The 17,213-nt window shown below is 41.1% G+C and overlaps 1 long non-coding RNA gene across 7 annotated transcripts in view; it reads right to left on the bottom strand.

The window, feature by feature from the left end:
• Window positions 1–16,929, bottom strand: part of LOC116231211 (uncharacterized) — a 126,148-nt gene extending 109,219 nt beyond the window's left edge. For 6 of the 7 annotated variants that reach the window (XR_016466054.1, XR_016466053.1, XR_016466052.1 and 3 more), the window contains exons 1-2: window positions 16,835–16,929; window positions 12,714–12,843 (exon numbers count right to left, since the gene is read on the bottom strand). This is a non-coding gene — a long non-coding RNA (uncharacterized LOC116231211). Of the gene's footprint in view, window positions 1–12,713; window positions 12,844–15,735; window positions 15,799–16,834 lie in introns of all 7 variants that reach the window. The other variant, XR_004167412.2, reaches the window with a different exon arrangement.
• Window positions 16,930–17,213: the final 284 nt, after the last annotated feature.

Here is a 17,213-nt window from a genome sequence, read left to right as displayed (position 1 = left end):
GGAACAGTAGAAACATTGGTTTTATGATAGGATGGAATGATGCAGAGAAGCCCTTGCACCCTGCAGAGCAGGAGCATCTCTGTTCCTTTGGGCATCCGGGGACAACAGTTTTGTAAGCTGCCAGTAGATTGTGTGATTTCATACTAGGGTGTCACATCACATTGTTATTTTACTTATTTCTACATAGCATCCAACATCAGAAAACTGGAATAAAGCAGAAATCATGGTGCACTATTACAGAATAGACAGATTAAGAAGCCAGACAAAGTAAGAACTAGATAAAATTAATCAGACTTAACATCCATAAACAGCAGCAAAACAAAAATTCAGTTCCTTGGTGTAATTGGTCACAGGTAATGGAATCACGGGGGGGGGGGGGGTACAGCTACTGCTGGTGTCTCCTCAGCATCACTGCTGCCATGGGATCATCAGCTGCATGTCCACAGTACACTGTGCCTAGGCTCCCCGATTCACCATTATCCTATAGCCAAGTGTCCAAGAGATAAGCAATATGGTTATTGACACCTTTCAATAATTCCCATGTGATATCTTTATTCCAGAGCAGAGATGAGAAATTGTTCACAAGTCCTGCAGATCCTTCCTAGAGTATGCATGAACACAGGAAAGCCTCAGAATCTTTCCTACTTAGGAATGTGTAAAGGAAGGAAGAGGGAAGAATGGAGAGCACAGCAGGACAATTTTTTTTTTTTTTTTTTTATAAGCTAGCTATTGCAAGCAGGATGTTTAGATAATGCTGAAGGACAGACAGTTTCCCGGAAAGGGAAATTTTGAAGATGCAGTGCTGAGTAGGGTCCTCTTTTTCTCCCAGAGGTGTTACCCATTAAGATCAAAGCAATGCACAGAGCCTGTGCTCTAGGAGCATGACAGCAACACATTTGCTGGCTGTGCCTGCAACAACATAGGCAGAGCACTCAACTGATGCAGCTGAGCCATTTCAATGCAATAGACTAGGCTGAGAAAATCCTGCTCTTGCTGTGTTATTTTGCTGTTGGAAGTCTACCAGGCATTTTCACACTGTAACATATGATTTTTACCTTTCATACGTAGTTCACCTTAGAACAACAGGAAACATACATCAATGCTTACTTTTATTCTCTGGATACTGTGATTTCCTTAGAACCCATGCTTACCTAATTTGTTTATGAAGTTTCAGTAAAGCAGAGTCAAGGGCTGGAATGATTGAAATAGTTTTAACTTGAGAGGTAAAGAAGCACAAGGAATGTATGGTTAAAACAAGTGTGCTATCTTAAATTTCAGGAAGTAAACATCTCTGATCCTGAAAAGCATTGATTTCTAGACACTATTTTTGTACCAATAAAAGCATATGTATTAGAGATTGCCAGCTGCTGGTTCAGTGTTTGTCCTATGCTGCTGTTGGCAGCAGCAAATGAAAGTAACACAGCAATGATAAGGAGAAGTTATTTCAGACATCAATTCCCCACCTAAGAGCTTAATTGAATTATGTGAGATGGAGAGGGATTTGTGCCCCCTTCCACTCACTGCACTCTGCAGAAGTTATTGAGCAACATCCTGTTTCCCTGCAGGCACAGTATTGAGAGTTCTTTCTCAGACAGATTGAGCTTAGGCATATGATGTTCCAGCACCTTTTAGAAAGAAGTTCACCATCTTGCTCATACCTATTTGCAATAGGGCTGCCTTCCTTACTGCAGTCCTCCCTACACTACATACATGCACCTTCCCATGCAAATGAGTGTCTTCATCCCCAGCTGCTGCCCAGGAAAAACTTGCAGATGAAACAAATCTCTGCAGAGGAATCTTGAAATATCCAGAGTTGCAAGATAATTTGCCTAATTTTTTTAAAATATTGTTGTTGCAATAGGACTGTAACCTCAACGTTTGTGTTCCTGTTCTCTGCATTCTTCTGACTGCTCTAAAGATTCATTATTTTCAGAACAGAGTGCAGGTTTACCTCTGACAGCATCCTTTCTGACCTTTTTAGCTTAGATGATTTGGCAATTTGCACATTGAAAGTCTATCAACCATTTCTAGGTATTTTTCCTAATTCTTCAGTGCTTACTACACGTTTATCAAGAGGACAATAAATAAAGCCTTAAGCAGAGTTCTCTCTAATTCCTTAATTTGCTAACAGTCCACAGTTATCTGGACATACAAAAGGAATTATTTTCTATCCACCAATTAGCAAACCAGAAGTTCAAAAGCCTCTGTGACTGCATTAACACAGAATTCCTTAATCCATAAAAATTAATGGAGATTATGTTAAAGAGACTTAAATACTTAAGTTTTTGCCACATTAGTCACTCTTTTATGTGCAGGTAACTCCAGCTGAAGACCTTGGGAGCCTGTGTGTGTGTGGCAGAACGAACTAATCTCCTCAAACGAGAAACCTGAGCTTTAGGCCAACTCTCCCCAGCAACAGGAGGTAGCTGCTTTCTCCATAGCTATTGAGGTCTGACTTTTCCCTCCACCGAAGCCCTTACACTGTATGACTTTAACATACAGGATAATTGGCTCCCAGACCTCTAAGTGGAATAATTTATTGTTGTTGGGAATAGTTGTCATGGTTACAGATAACTACAGCATGCAATTAAATACAGCTGACTTCATAACACCACCCAGCTGCCAGACAGAAGTTCTGGGCTTTCAGTTTTGCTTGGATCTGAGATTTGGCTTCAAGATCATCTTAGACCAGTCCCAGGACAATACAGCCCTGAAGTATGCATGCTGCACACAGATGCCTTTATTGCTCTTTTATGGCTGCATACTTTTCACACACACCTACTAACTGGAGTAACATTAAAAAGTTTGGAACTAACTTTTTCCTCATGGCTTTAAATAAACACACCTCAGAAACATAAGAGATTTTAGAACAGAGTAATTACCACTGCAGATGAAAGTCCCCTTTCAAAGATTTGCTAGGGGGTATTTACTGAACTATATCTGCCATAGAAATAGTTACAGAAGTGGGATTATTTCCCACCATCATTGTCATTTCTTCTTTCCTTTCCAGCCCAAGTACACCTCCCAAAATATTTGATTTCTCTTGACATCACTCCAGATGCAGAGAGGCTCTTGATGCAAGCAATCAAGGGGTACACGTCATAGAATCATTAAGGCTGGAAAAGACCTCTGAGATTATCTAGTGCAATATCCACCTACAACCCATATTTTCCCACTCACGTTTCCTTAGTCCTACACACCCTGTTTCTTGAATACCCTCAAGGACAGCGACTCCATCAACCCCCGGGTAGCTCATTCTGTCACCCAATAACTCTTGGAGAAGAGATTATTCCTAAGTAGTTTCTTGTCATTGGGACAGACAACAAGCAACTGCCTTTCTCTCCCTCAGACAGATTTTCACACCCTTCTGAGGACAGAGTAAACCAGCTGCACATGTACAGCACCAGGATCATCCATATCATTGTAATATGCATATAGTATATACACATCTTTCCCACCTTCTGTACGAGTCTGCAGAAGTAGGACAAAACACAGAGACGAAGCATCACTCCGAGCCTCCGGAGGACCCACCGGCTCCGGTCTGTTGCTCAGTTACCACCAGGGGTCAGCCGGAGCCCGGCAAATGCCCTGCAGAGCCCGAGCCGATGGAGAGAGCATCAAGCCAGACAGCCACAGAATCACAGAATGACCTGGGTTGGAGGGGACCTCAAGGATCATGTAGTTCCAACCCCCCTGCCTAGCAGGGCCACCAAACATACACCTTTACTAGATCAGGTTGCCCAGAGCCTCGTCCAACCTGGTCTTGAACACCTCCAAGGACGGGGCATCCACAACATCCCTGGGCAGCCTGTTCCAGGACCTAACCACCCTCCTAGTAAAAAACTTCCCCCTAACATCCAACCTAAATCTTCCCTCTTTTAACTTAAAACCATTTCCCCGTGTCCTGCTTTTATCAGCCCTTATGAAGAGTTTACTCCCCTCCTGGGAGTAAGTTCCCTTCAGATATTGAAAGGCTGCAATGAGGTCGCCCCGCAACCTTCTCTTCTCCAGGCTGAACAAACCCAACTCCCTCAGCCTGTCCTCATAGGGGAGGTGCTCCAGCCCCCTGATCATCTTCGTGGCCCTCCTCTGGACCCTTTCCAAAATCTCCATGTCTTTTTTGTACTGAGGGCTCCACACCTGAACACAGTACTCCAGATGGGGCCTCACAAGAGCAGAGTAGAGAGGGACAATCACCTCCCTATCCCTGCTGACCACCCCTCTCCTGATGGAGCCCAGGATCCCATTTGCTTTCCGGGCTGCCAGAGCGCACTGCTGGCTCATGTTAAGTTTCTCATCTATCAGGACCCCTAGGTCTTTCTCTGCCGAGCTGCTCTCAAGGACAACTCCCCCCAGCCTGTACAGGTGCCTGGGGTTCTTCCGGCCCAAGTGCAAAACCTTGCACTTTGCCTTATTGAACCTCATTAGGTTCACCCGAGCCCAGCTTTCCAGCCTGTCAAGGTCCCTCTGCTTGTGTTGGAAAACCAGCAAAAGAAAAAAAAGCTACGAGATGAAGACAAGCTATTCCTTTTGTGTGTCAGAGGGGCTTCTGCTCTGGCTTCACAGAACAAGTGCAGGCAGCCACGAAGTGCTGCCCAAGTTGCTGTCACAAACACACGGCATCTTTCCCAGCAGACTGAAAAAAGTACGCATATGCATTTGCCCAGAACTTAAGCTGAAGTCCTAATGGCTTGCCATTCAGAAGTTAGAATAGTCTCAAGTATTATCCAGGACAGTTTGTAAATGCAGAAATCTCCACTCAAGAAACTGAAATCGCACTCCCATGCTGCAGTTTTACTACCTTGCAGCAATACAGAGCAGCTAATGGCTTTGTTAGTAGATAATGTTTTATTAGTTTAAATATAGCATGTTCAAATATAACATTAGCATACCATAAGAAAATAGCCTTTATCCTCTGACATACTAAAGCAGACATTACACAGTATTGTACAGCACAGAGCTCATGGGAAAGGTCAGAATATTTTTAGTGCATTTTCAACAAATCAAGCTTCTTCCAATTTATTTGATGTTTACAGATTGATGTTCCTTCAGTGAAAACCTTGTGCAGATTCTACTATTTTTTTGGATACATTGTTCTACTTGCACAGTTCAATAAACTCTTATTACATGTGTTTTATATTCCCTTCCAACCTTTATAGCAAGGATTATCCTAGAAAATATTAAATTACATGAGAAGTATGCAGCACCCCAAGAACAACATTTAATCCTCACAATAGTGATATGTATCCAAGGTGTGAGAAACTGAAGAGCCCTGACCTTTCTCTCAAGCAAGGAGGGGGAAAGACAATGAACAAAAACTATGGTCTGTTAGCATTTTTGTAAAGCACAACCCTCAAGCTGCCATTTGGTTTCCTTCTAAGAAATTTTGCCAAGTCTCCAGCCATAAATATCAGACCACTTTCCAGATTCTTTTTTAGCATTAGCTTAATGGCCAGAACATGGAGGAAATTCAGGCAAAGACTTTTCACAGCAAGATCTGAATAGTTTGAACATTTGGCTAGGAGTTCACCTGCAGTTCTCAATTTAATGAGAAAGGGAGAGGAAAAAAAATAAATCAGAGTTAAGTTGTAAATGCTTTGAAAGAAAGACAAAAAAAAGGACAGAAAGCCAATGATAAAAGAAACCTTTTGGCTCTGGTGATCAGAAAGTATGTGAATGGTAACACATGGAGCAGAGCCTCATTTTGAGAAAGCAAGTAGCTTGTTAATGGTGCATGCCTTGCAATTACAAGTAAAGCAGTAAGCTACTTAGCTGAATAAGCCAAAAACGAGTGACAGAGCAGCAGGACATGATTCTCCATCTAATCAAGAGCTTTGCCATCTTTGTCAGATGTGCAAAGCCTGGAGAGGGGGAATTCAGGGAAGGGAGGGCTGCACTGATCACTAACCCAAAACTGAGCAGTCTGGTCTGAAGTAGGGACCACTACTGGTGCACACATACTCAGGCAAAATCTAACAACATTGTCTAGTGAGTTGGAGAGAAGGGCTTGCCTGCATGGCAAATACCTTTCTGTGCACGTGAGCAATGTCACCCAGTCCCTCAACTCAAATAAAGCATCTTTAGCACTCTTTTCCCACTCTTGCAGATCTCCACTAAAACAAAGGAGCTGGAAGAACAAGCCACTTCCTCTGCCTTTTGCAAAGCAAGTCTCTATTGCAGTTCATTAGGATCTCTAATAGCTCCACAAGCTTGTATACACTCAGCATTTCATGAATAACAAATTTTTGGCAGCCAACCAATCATGTGAATATTTCAAGGCTTGGCAATATTTCAGTACAACCACCACAGCAAAGGAGGTCATTTTCTCTCTATTCCCTGAAGTGGTAGCTTTACAGCTCAAATTCTTTCAGCTGACCTTTCCATGCATTTGTTTCAAATATTTATCTTTTAAATAACTTGTCAGACTGTTGCTGCAGTTACAGAAGAAACCCCCAAATGTGGGATAAGGTTCTGGTTATAGTTCATACTATTACCAAGCACTCCCCTGACAGCCACTGATTACAAGTGACCAATTAACAGGCATCCTCCAGTATACAGAATAGGCCTAATTAGCCAGGGCAAGGTATGCTTAGAATCTAATGGCATTTTCCCCTATTTACATAAGAGATGAAGCCCAGTCAGTATAGTCAGCACAAGTAGCCAAAAGACTCAAGGGGCTATCAGAAGCAAGATGACTACTTGAGGAGTAGACTAGAAACAAAGTACTTATGAAAGAATCTTCAAGATGAGAAATTGTCTGAATGTAGCACAGCACCTCACTTGGCAGGAATAATCTAGCATGGCTTCACTCACAGATTCACATAGAATCACAGCATGGCCAGGGTTGGAAGGGACCTCAAGGACAAATCTCCAACCACCCTGCCACATGCAGGGCCACCAGCCTCCCCATTTAACACTAGACCAGGCTGCCCAGGGCCCCATCCAATCTGGCCTTGAACACCTCTAGGAACAGGGGGCATCCACAGCCTCTCTGGGCAGCCTGTTCCAGTACCTCACCATTCTCTCTGTAAAAAACTTCCCCCTGACATCCAACCTAAATCCCTCAACTTAAAACCATTTCCCCTTGTCCTGCAGTTATCTACCCTTTCAAAGAGTTGATTCCCCTCCACTCTGTAGGCTTCCTTTAGGTATTGAAAGGCTGCAATGAGGTTACCCTGCAGCCTTCTTTTCTCCAGGCTGAACAAGCCCAGCTCCCTCAGCCTGTCTTCATAGGAGAGATGCTTCAGTCCCCTGATCATCTTCATGGTTCTCCTCTGGACCCTCTCCAACAGCTCTTTCTTATATTGGGGACTCCAGACCTGGACACAGTACTCCAGATGGTGCCTCACAAGAGCAGAGCAGGACAATCACTTCCCTGTCCCTGCTGGCCACCCCTCTTTCAATGGAAAGCATAAAGAGGAATGTGTCAAATGAAACAATTGAAGTAACTGCTGGATTGCCAATTAAGAATTTAGTCTACTTGCTGTGGACATTTCTGTAACATATTGAGAAGTGAAACACAGAACCAACTACAACTAAATTTATCATAAAGATAACCTCTAACTGGTTAAGAAATGTGAAAGATCTAGGAAAACAGAACAATGTAGGCCATGCAATAATCTCACTCCTTCCTAAATATCAACTTCTGGAGGCTAAAATCCTTTTAGAAGCTGGTGGTCATGGGACTTTCAATATCTAGATAACTGCCTCATTCTGTCTTTTGGTATCTATGTAATAAGTAACATTGCCGGGCTTGCTCCATCTTTATAAGTGCTCTCTAAACACTTGGAAGATAAAGCTCACAGCCCTCCAAGCTTAGAAGAGATCAATTCACAGCCATTTCAATGATGCTGGGATGACTAGAGACATAATTCAAATGATTCCCAGATGAGAGGCTTGGAGCTTCTAGCAGGACAACAATAGTGTCAAGATGAGGAAACACCGGGGGTAAATACTTTTGGGTGTGAGAACCTCTACTTTGTGTGATTTGTTCTTTTTTCCTTTAGAGTCCAAGTTTGCAAATTCAGTTTGGCTAAACAGGACCAGATTGCTTTCCACTTGAATGAACAAGCAGTTTTATAATAAGAAACTCATTTGTAGCTTCCATGAAACTATAGGATTGACCAAAATAATTTCATTATTATTAAAACTACTAAAATAGGATTGACTGTTTTTGCTGCATTGTGTTGTTTTTTAAAAAACAATAAGAGAAACTGTCACTGAAGACTGGAAATTCCCACAGTTGAGAAATTGAAAAACAGAGGAAAATCTTTTCAATGTCATGCCTCGCACAAAAGTATTTAACAAGCTCAAGTTTCTTGTGAATTTTTCTAAATATTGCAGTTGTTTTGTGAAGACCACTGTGAACACAGCTGTGCCAAATCAACAGTTGAGACCATTGTTGGTATTTTGGCAAAACAGTCTTACAAAAAAGCATGAAATCCAGCTGGGTTTGAAACTGATGATTCAAACTTTAAAGCTTTGAGGAATTGAGAATATACAATAAAAAAGTTCTTTTCTGCCATATTTGCCCATTTCAGTAACAGCCTTTGGAGACCACTCTCAGCACAGAATATATCCAGGCTGCAGGACAGCCAATTCACAAGGAAGGGATTGCCAGCCAATGGATACTGAAGACCCATGCCAAGACTAGAATGTAACTGAGAATGATGAAACTCAGGTGTGTGATATGCAGTTTTTTCCCTTTCTAGAAGCACGCTATCAGATGCATCAGTGATGACTGAAGATATTTGCCCCCACTGCACTGGTTGGTTGTAATGATACTTCAAGGAATTACCTCTATCATACCTCAGCTGTCAGAATGAAACATGAAAGCACAGTCCATCTGCTTCAGTCCCCATCCACCAAGGTGATTTTGTGACAACATTGAAACAGATGTCACATACGTAGAGCTGTGGGTTACAATACTGCTGACAGTCCAGGTGTCTGACAGATTTTACAGTCTTCTTTATTACAGAACATACAAGTCACCATCTAGACTTAATAAAAGCCAGTCCTCATAAGCAAAAGAAATGATGGTAATATTTAAAGTGCTAAAGAATTAATGTGTTTTAAATGGTAGAGACCAAGAAGAAATTACATTTTATGCTGAAGGAAACTGATACTCTGCTGTGATGTTTGATCTGATGAGGGACTACAGCTCCTTCTTGCAAGCTGGCAAAACACTAAACACAAGGAATGCCGTGCACAGGCAGCCTTAACTAAGCTATCTTTTCCTAGCTGTAAGGCATCACTCAGCACACAACACACAAAACACATTGGTTACTGCTCCATTTGTACAGAGATATGTAGTAATTCAGACTCACCCAATTTACAGGACAACAGAAAAAAATAAGCATTAATTGAATTTGTGTTTAGGACCATCTTACTCTGTATTGCCTACTGGCTGCTTTCACTTTTAGAACCAGTTCACAGTGTCAACTTGAGCATCCCGCCTACAGACAAACTTAAATCTGGAGCTAACAAGTTCATTAATCAGTCTGTTACTGAAATAGAGCACAGAGCACAATTGCAAAAGGGTGTTAGACAATTAGCAAATAAAAATAGTCACATACTTACTGCTTTAGTTTCTAGTCATGAAATTAAATTATGCAATGCATTTTTAGAGCTGATGCAATAACTTACAACTTTTAAAACTGATGGTATCTTATGTTACTTAAAATTATAGCAGTTCATGACATGTTAACTTGCTCTCTGGTCCTTGGGATCTAATGAAGCTGATTGCATCAATAGCATTAGCAATACATATACATGCAAAGTTTCAAACTGCTGCAGGATAGCTAAAAAACTAAGTTTTCACCAACTGTCACAAGTCTTCTTACTCAGTATTGCATATTTTCTCCCTATTCTGCCTATAGAAATTTCCACAAATGTTATTGTGTTTAAAATACCACTGATGGCTGCTGAAATTCAGAGACAAGGTTGCTAATAGTAAAAAAAAAAAAAAAACCACTTCATGAAGCATGCAAGTTCACTCACTGCAGCTATATCTAGTTACATCCATCAGAACAGATTTAGCATGTATAGAGAAAGGAGTAGAAATGCAAGGAAAGAAGGAATATCTGGTCTCTGTCAGACAGGTGCATAGCAGAGACGGATATGGGGTCTTCATCTAGTATTAATTTTGAAATCTTTTCAGTTTGCTTATGGGTTCTTGAAATGATCAGCCTCAAACAGGAGATTCAGGGAACCTGAAGTTTTACTAAGGAGAGCACCCAGGAAACCTGAGCTGAGAGACTGATCACAGTAGTCATCCCTCTGCAGCCTATTCCTTCTTCCTCTATGCTATTACACACTGAAACTCACTAGAAAGACAAGGAATCCATATACAACATGATCGAATGCAGGTTATTATCTAATAAGAACACATCAAGGTCTGCATTTGATTTCCCTCCCCCATGTAACTACAGTCTACATGGTTAGTACTACTCAATACAAGCAAAGCATAATCATATTTAAAATTTTCCCTTTGATCACCAGTACATGTCTTTTACATGAGGAAAGTTCAGTCTGGGTTTGGTTGGTGGTTTTAAGATAGACAGAAAATTACCTTGCAAAATTCCTGGCAAGTTCACATGGAGCCAAGCCAATACTTGCTAAAATTAAATTTATAATAAGATATGGTTGTTTCATCATTTATTCTCTTCTGGGTTTTGGACAGTAGAACTGATATTCCAAGTCTCATATGTCACAATAAGGAACATTTTTGTAGACGTATTGAGGAATTTCAGTCCTGAAAACAGACTACTTTAGCTGCAGCTATATTAGCATGAATCTGAGCCTGAGGACTGTCCTAGATATCCCACCCACTCCACATTCACAGCAGAGGTCCCTCAGATATCTCTTGCCTGGCCTAGAAACAGTCAGGGTGAACATTACCTGAGAAAAGCTCAGCTATCACATTTATTCCATGAGACTTCTGACTTCCTTCATGCTTCTTTATAGCACTTTGATGCAGGCATAGCAAAGAAAACTACTGGCTTTCTGTGAAGAGTAATGAATGACTTGCCCATTTGTACAAAAATGGGCTTCATCAACAGAAAAGTAATAGCCACCTGCCATATGAGAATACCAAAGAGCATTCACAGGACAGGACACAAGAAAACTATGAGCCAAAGTCATGAGATACCTATGAAGAGCACAGAAGGCTTCTTATCAAGATGACCCCTGACAGCATTGCCTAAATGATTTCTTCTTTGGAGAAAACCTGTCAGTGGCACCCAGTGCTTGGTAACAGTGGAAGGGATGCTTCCAGAAGCAAAGACGCAGTAGTAGAGGCTTCCACAAGAGGTGAGCAGTACAGAACACAAAAGCTACATTATTTTCCAACAGCAATGAGCCAAGACAACACAGGTAATAGACCTTATCCTTGACATGATCCCCTGCTCTCCTTATACAAAGGAGGGCTAAAGAAAGCACATATCTTTATACCCAGCTCTCAAGCAGAAGCAGAATTTCAAATGAATTACTGCAAGGCTTTCCTCTTTGAAGCATTGAGGAACACACCTGTCTGTCTCAGAAGCTGAGTACCCTCATCTGCTTTTTTGGCTAATCATTGTTAACAAATTGCAGAATATTATAAGCAGACAGATTATGCTCTTGTTTGCAACAGGATTAGCACTGTCCCCTTTAAAAATAATCTAGCAACTTTCTTAACTGAAAGTAGCTGTACCCTAAGGGTTTTGTTTTTTTCTTTCTCCAGCAGGCAGTGCTAAGAGGTCCATAATGTGATCTAAGTGACCACCTGCTGAGATTGAAGTCGCATGGAATCCTGACCTTGGCTAGAGATGAGATCAATTTACTTCTTCGAAATTGACACAGTTACTTCAGTACAGTAGTTCCTCAACTACTAACATAAAAAAAGAGACTATCTGAAAGCACTTAGTCAAACATTAGTAAGAAACTGACAGAACGTGTTTGCCAAAAATGACTTATCAAACATCAAATTAGCATAGAAAAAGAAATGCATAAATACAAGATACAACAGTAAGACACTTTGCCTGAGAAGTAACTGTATCGTAAGACAGCTGATAGAGATAAAATGGAATGCAGTTGTGACATGCAGCTGACAAATTTAAACAGATACCTTTCAAATCAGGTAAAAATCTACTCTGCAGCCTACATGATACAGAAAGATATAATAGCCTGGGGAAAAGAAACACCAACAAACCCAAATCAATGCTGTGATTGTATTCTTTCTAAGCTTTTGACTAATTTACTTAATCTGGAGTGAGAACCCATTTTGAGTTTGTGGTGTAGACATGCTAGAGGAAAAAACACTTGTTCATTTACTGTAGAATTGATCAGAAAAACAAAAAGCAAAGCTTAATGGGAGGCATCTGCCATAAGATTCAGTGCATCGATTTACACAGAAATATATAGCAATCAAATATCAGATAGTAGAAAACAGCTCCCAGTACAGTGCTGTGAATTATATGCTAATCTATTTTACATACTGTAATGCTTTCAGAAACATAAGCCCTTTCTCTTCTCTACATCACACCTGAAACTAATCAGGTCACTTGAACCTCAAGCAGCAACATTCAAAGCAGTCAAGAGCAGAATAGAATTTAGCTTGCCAGTTATTCTGCTCACAAAGAAGCAAAATTACTTCAGGCAGGTTCTCAGCAATGCCAGACAAAGTATCTGCAGGTAGGCCAGCAGACTTGTACAGAAAGAAGAACAGAACTCACCCAACTGGAGAAGGGGCTCTCTGGCTCTGCAGCACTCCTCAGGAAGTAGCCTAGGTGCAAGAGATGCTCTCTCTTTGGTGGCTGGCACTCATATGAGCCCAGGGTGACTCCAACCTAGGTCTTCTGATCCCTGAGAGCACAGGTGCAAACAATTTGCCTGTGCTCCTTCAGCCAACCACACCCCATCACCAGGTGTTCAATCACCAGTTCAAACCCTGAACAAACAGTTCCCTTACACAACTACCCCCAGCTGTTCAATAACAGAGCACACCATCACCAGCACTGCATATTTTGGCAACAATACCAAAAAAATCAAAGAATAAAGGTTTACTACAAAGCATCAGCCTCCCTTCAGACATACGAGAAGTTGTAGACATGACAATGATATTTGGCTTTTATGAATCACTGACATGTTCTGCAGAAGCATCTTCTACTAACAGGAAAAAATAGTCTGTGCCCCACAAAAAGATGGCCTGAAAATGGTAAAATAAACAGTGGATTTACAACCACTCCTTTGCAAGAGGACCTGGGTGGCCCTTGCCTCATACTTCATTCATTGCTTGAGTTGGGCAGCATCTATTCCAAAAGGTCTCATCCTAAATGCCCTGAACAATTGTATACAGTTTCCTCAAAACCTGTTTCAAGTTTCCCATCGCAGACTGAGAGTTATTTTAAGGAGACACTCTTGGAGGCTGCTCAGCCCCAGGCCCTTCCCTTACAGAGAGGGCTTTCCAGCACAAAGGAAACCAGCAGAAACACTGTCCTTGCGTATCTGATTCAAAGTGACTTCTTTTTTGAGATCTGGTCATAATTGGCACTAAATGTCTTGTGCAGAGCAAACATGAGAGGGACAAATGCTGTTTTCCCCTTCTATCACAGACAATTACTTATCTTAGCAAGAATCTTCTACTAGACATAGTACTTGAATTTATTATAGTAGCCAATGCACTTTCACTATGAAAAGCAACATTACCTTTTACCAGGTAACTGAGTGTGGAAAATTACCTATGTTTAAAAAGGGAAACAGCAGATAAGTGACTTGACTACAGTGATATGACAACCTCAGGGAGAAAGTGATCAAATCCTGGGTCCTAACATAACACTTTAAGCCTCAGACAGGCTTTTCCCCTTGTATGCTCTAAGTACTCCACATGCCCAAGGATATTGTGTGTCCTGCTGATTTTTATCAGCTACTTAATATATTGACATCACAATTCAAGAAAGGGAGCTTCTACTTTAGTTCCTCTTTTTATTGTGCTGAGTTCTCAGTTGATTAGAAATTAATTTTTAGTCTCCTTAACTTCTGTGTCAAATACACATGATGGCCAATTCCTGGGATAAGGTCATTTCTATCTGCCTATCCCTCCCCCTCTCACCTCTTTCCTCTCAAGTATTTATAGGTCATCAATCACAGCAGTATCTAGGCACAAACTGTCACCTGACTAATGGCCCATGGCTTTCAGATACTACAGCAACATAAAGACATCAGAACACACCTCTGTCACTGCAGCAATGCAGAATATTTAGCACATAGCACCCGTGCCAACAAAGCATGCTGCTTTCCACACAAGGTCAAGACAAGCTACATCAGACCTCCCAAGCCTTGCATCTTAGAGATTCAACATGGGAGTTAAAACCATTTCTCTACAGAGTAGAAATAATTATTCACAGCCTAAGTGGTTTTCCTGCAGAGAAGAAAACACACCCAGGCCAATCAAGGATGCTAACAGCAGTGGGAACCAGCTCCATAAAAACACACATAGCAGATACAAGGAGTTTGGATTACAGCCTCTGCATTTAATTGAACTGTGCATCCTCCTCCCACCAAGAAAGGGTGCAGCCAGGCCACAGGTGTGACTCAGGAAAGCAAGCTATCTTCCTCACAAGCTGATCTGTTCAACAGTGCACAAGACAGGGCTCCACCAGTAAGCAACCCCACCCCTCTTCACTGCCTTCCTATTTAAGGAATGGAAGGAGTAGGAATGGCTCTGAACAAGACATTTACATCTCTATTCCAAACCCCCACTCTTATCATATAACAGTAGGATTCTAACTGCTCCTCTAAATAAATAAAACATGGGCACCCCTTACAAAATGGATAGAAAACTATTTCAGACTTCAGCTGGAAGTAGACACATGCACTGAAATACTCAAGCACAGTAATCACAGTATTCTCATCTGCATTACAAGCTGATCTTGCATTCATTAGACAAAGTCTCATGCCTGTGAGTTTATGCAGTTCTTCAATATATTCAATTTCTCTTGATCCATCTGTTGGCATGTTTCAGGCTATTTAGAAAGTACAGATAGCTATACAAGGATCTGAACAAAGAGGCTAGATTTCTTCAACCTCATGGGGAATCAGATTAAAATCTGCTTTATTACCATGCTTTTTTTTTTTCCCCACTTGTCTTGGTGTGAATATGCACCATATAAAGTACAAGTGTTAGCAGCTTTGCATGTACTTTCTGCTTTTTACTAAGTTGTTTGTCCTAGTGATTTCAGTATAGCATTCAGTTTGAGTTGCGAGAAGTGTAACACCTTACCCTTTGTCTATGTGATATATACTCCTTTCCAGCTATGATTATCCTGGAAAGATCAATTTATTAATGCCATCAGTCTTTCCCCATTTTGTTATAGTTATAGGATAGTTATGTCTTATGAGCCTTGCTATGATTTTGTCAGATCTAGGATGCATGCTGGACAGCCACTTCTTCCCACACAAAGATGCTTAGAACTTGTATGAATTACAGACAGCATCAGCATCTTCCTGTCCCCTCTTCCCCTCCTTTTTGCAGGCATTTTAGTGTAGAGCCATGGCCTTTCACTGAGCTCTGGCTTTGCTTTGAGAAGCTTAGACACCACTGCACATGAGACAGGGTATCAGCCAGCTTTGCTATCACCACTACACTTGCATGCACTTACAGGTTTCCTGCTTAGAGAACCATTTCCTGAGGAAACAATTGCAGCTGTCTAAAGACAATATACTGGCACAAAATTTTTTCTATGTTCAAACACTCACCAGAAACTTGTCAATTCACCTCTACTACTATTCACCCTGCAGTTAAATGTCACATTGCTTAGCCTGTTGTGAAGAAACAGGTGGGGAGAGAGAAAAGTAAGGAACACAGCTTGGAAGAAGCTTGTCAGCAACACCACATTTGCTTGAATTCAGAGGCTGATCTGCTCAGTGAGGCTATCTACTTTAAACTTTTATGTGAAGGTGTAACCTATGCTGTCTGTAATGGAAGAGAGACAACTAAATTCGCTTTCCTCTCCTCTCAAGGATTCAGCCCACCCTGCAGCAGTATAGTGGACTGTTCACATAGCTTTGTATGAGAAAAGAGACTCACTGCTCTCTAGGAGCTGCCCTTATACCTCAGCAGTTCTCCTTGCTCCTCCTACACCCCTGGACCTTGTAGCACTCCCAGAGCATAGGAACAGTTAATCACTTATGACAACAGGACCCATACAGGAGCACTACACTACAATTTGGGCACAGAAAACTACCCCCCCACATCATCACTGCATAACATCACACCTTGCAGTGGTATCAGCACTTATGCGAGATAGCCTTGTATACGTAGTTTTACAAGCAAGATGCTTTAGAGCCAACTGATAAAATTCCTTTCCATAACTGCACTTCAGGAATTCCATATCTATCCATCTTCCTTATCAAATTCATTCCACCCAGACACATCAGTTAGGACCCTTTTTAAAATGAGATGTGAATACCAAAAGTAGTTGAAAACAGCCTTCAGTCAAAAAACTGAAGTCACAGCTTTAACTGTAAAAGGGCTACAGAGCAAGCTTTAATAGTTTCTACATCTAGAAAAATAATCCTGTTCTACACAAATAAACAGGGAGTTATTTTCAAAGCATATTGGAAATACAATAAAGGACAAAGTTGTTATCTTACTTTTATAATTTAAGATGCTTCAACTCCCTAAAAGAGACTCCAATTATCATTTGTGAAATACTTCACACAATTAGTTCAATTGATCTTAGCATTTGCCAAACCACTACACAACAACCAAACAAAAAAACATTAAGCCCTTAGTATTTACTTCAGGAAAACTTAAAAAGAAAAAGATTAAAAGCTGTCACCCAGCCAAACTCACCCACTCCATCTTCCATCCAGAAGCCACACTCTCTTCAAATATTGAAATGCCTCCCCCACAGAGAGAGCCCTACCCAGCTTTACTGCTTTTCCTTATGAACCCCACATTATTGCATCATTGAAATCAGGTGAGATCACCAGGTGACTCAATAGTGCTCGCTAAGGAGGAAACAGACACCTGAAAATGTGGGGCTGGAAGACAGTCTCTTTTTGTCTACTGCTAAGGAAAAAAAGTTTGGAGAGAAATGAAGTTTGCAATCTTTGTTATACATGTATTGAGAGCTACTCTCTATTGAACTGGGTTCTTCTGCAATTTCAGTAATTAGTTAGTCTAGGATATCAGCTGGGCTAAGATGCTTGGTTATGTTATTTCTGGTCTA

This window comes from Phasianus colchicus, chromosome 4, assembly GCF_987193195.1.
Source record: "Phasianus colchicus chromosome 4, bPhaCol1.hap1.1, whole genome shotgun sequence".
Lineage (NCBI taxonomy): Eukaryota > Metazoa > Chordata > Aves > Galliformes > Phasianidae > Phasianus > Phasianus colchicus.
This window is presented reverse-complemented; position numbering and strand designations above follow the sequence as displayed.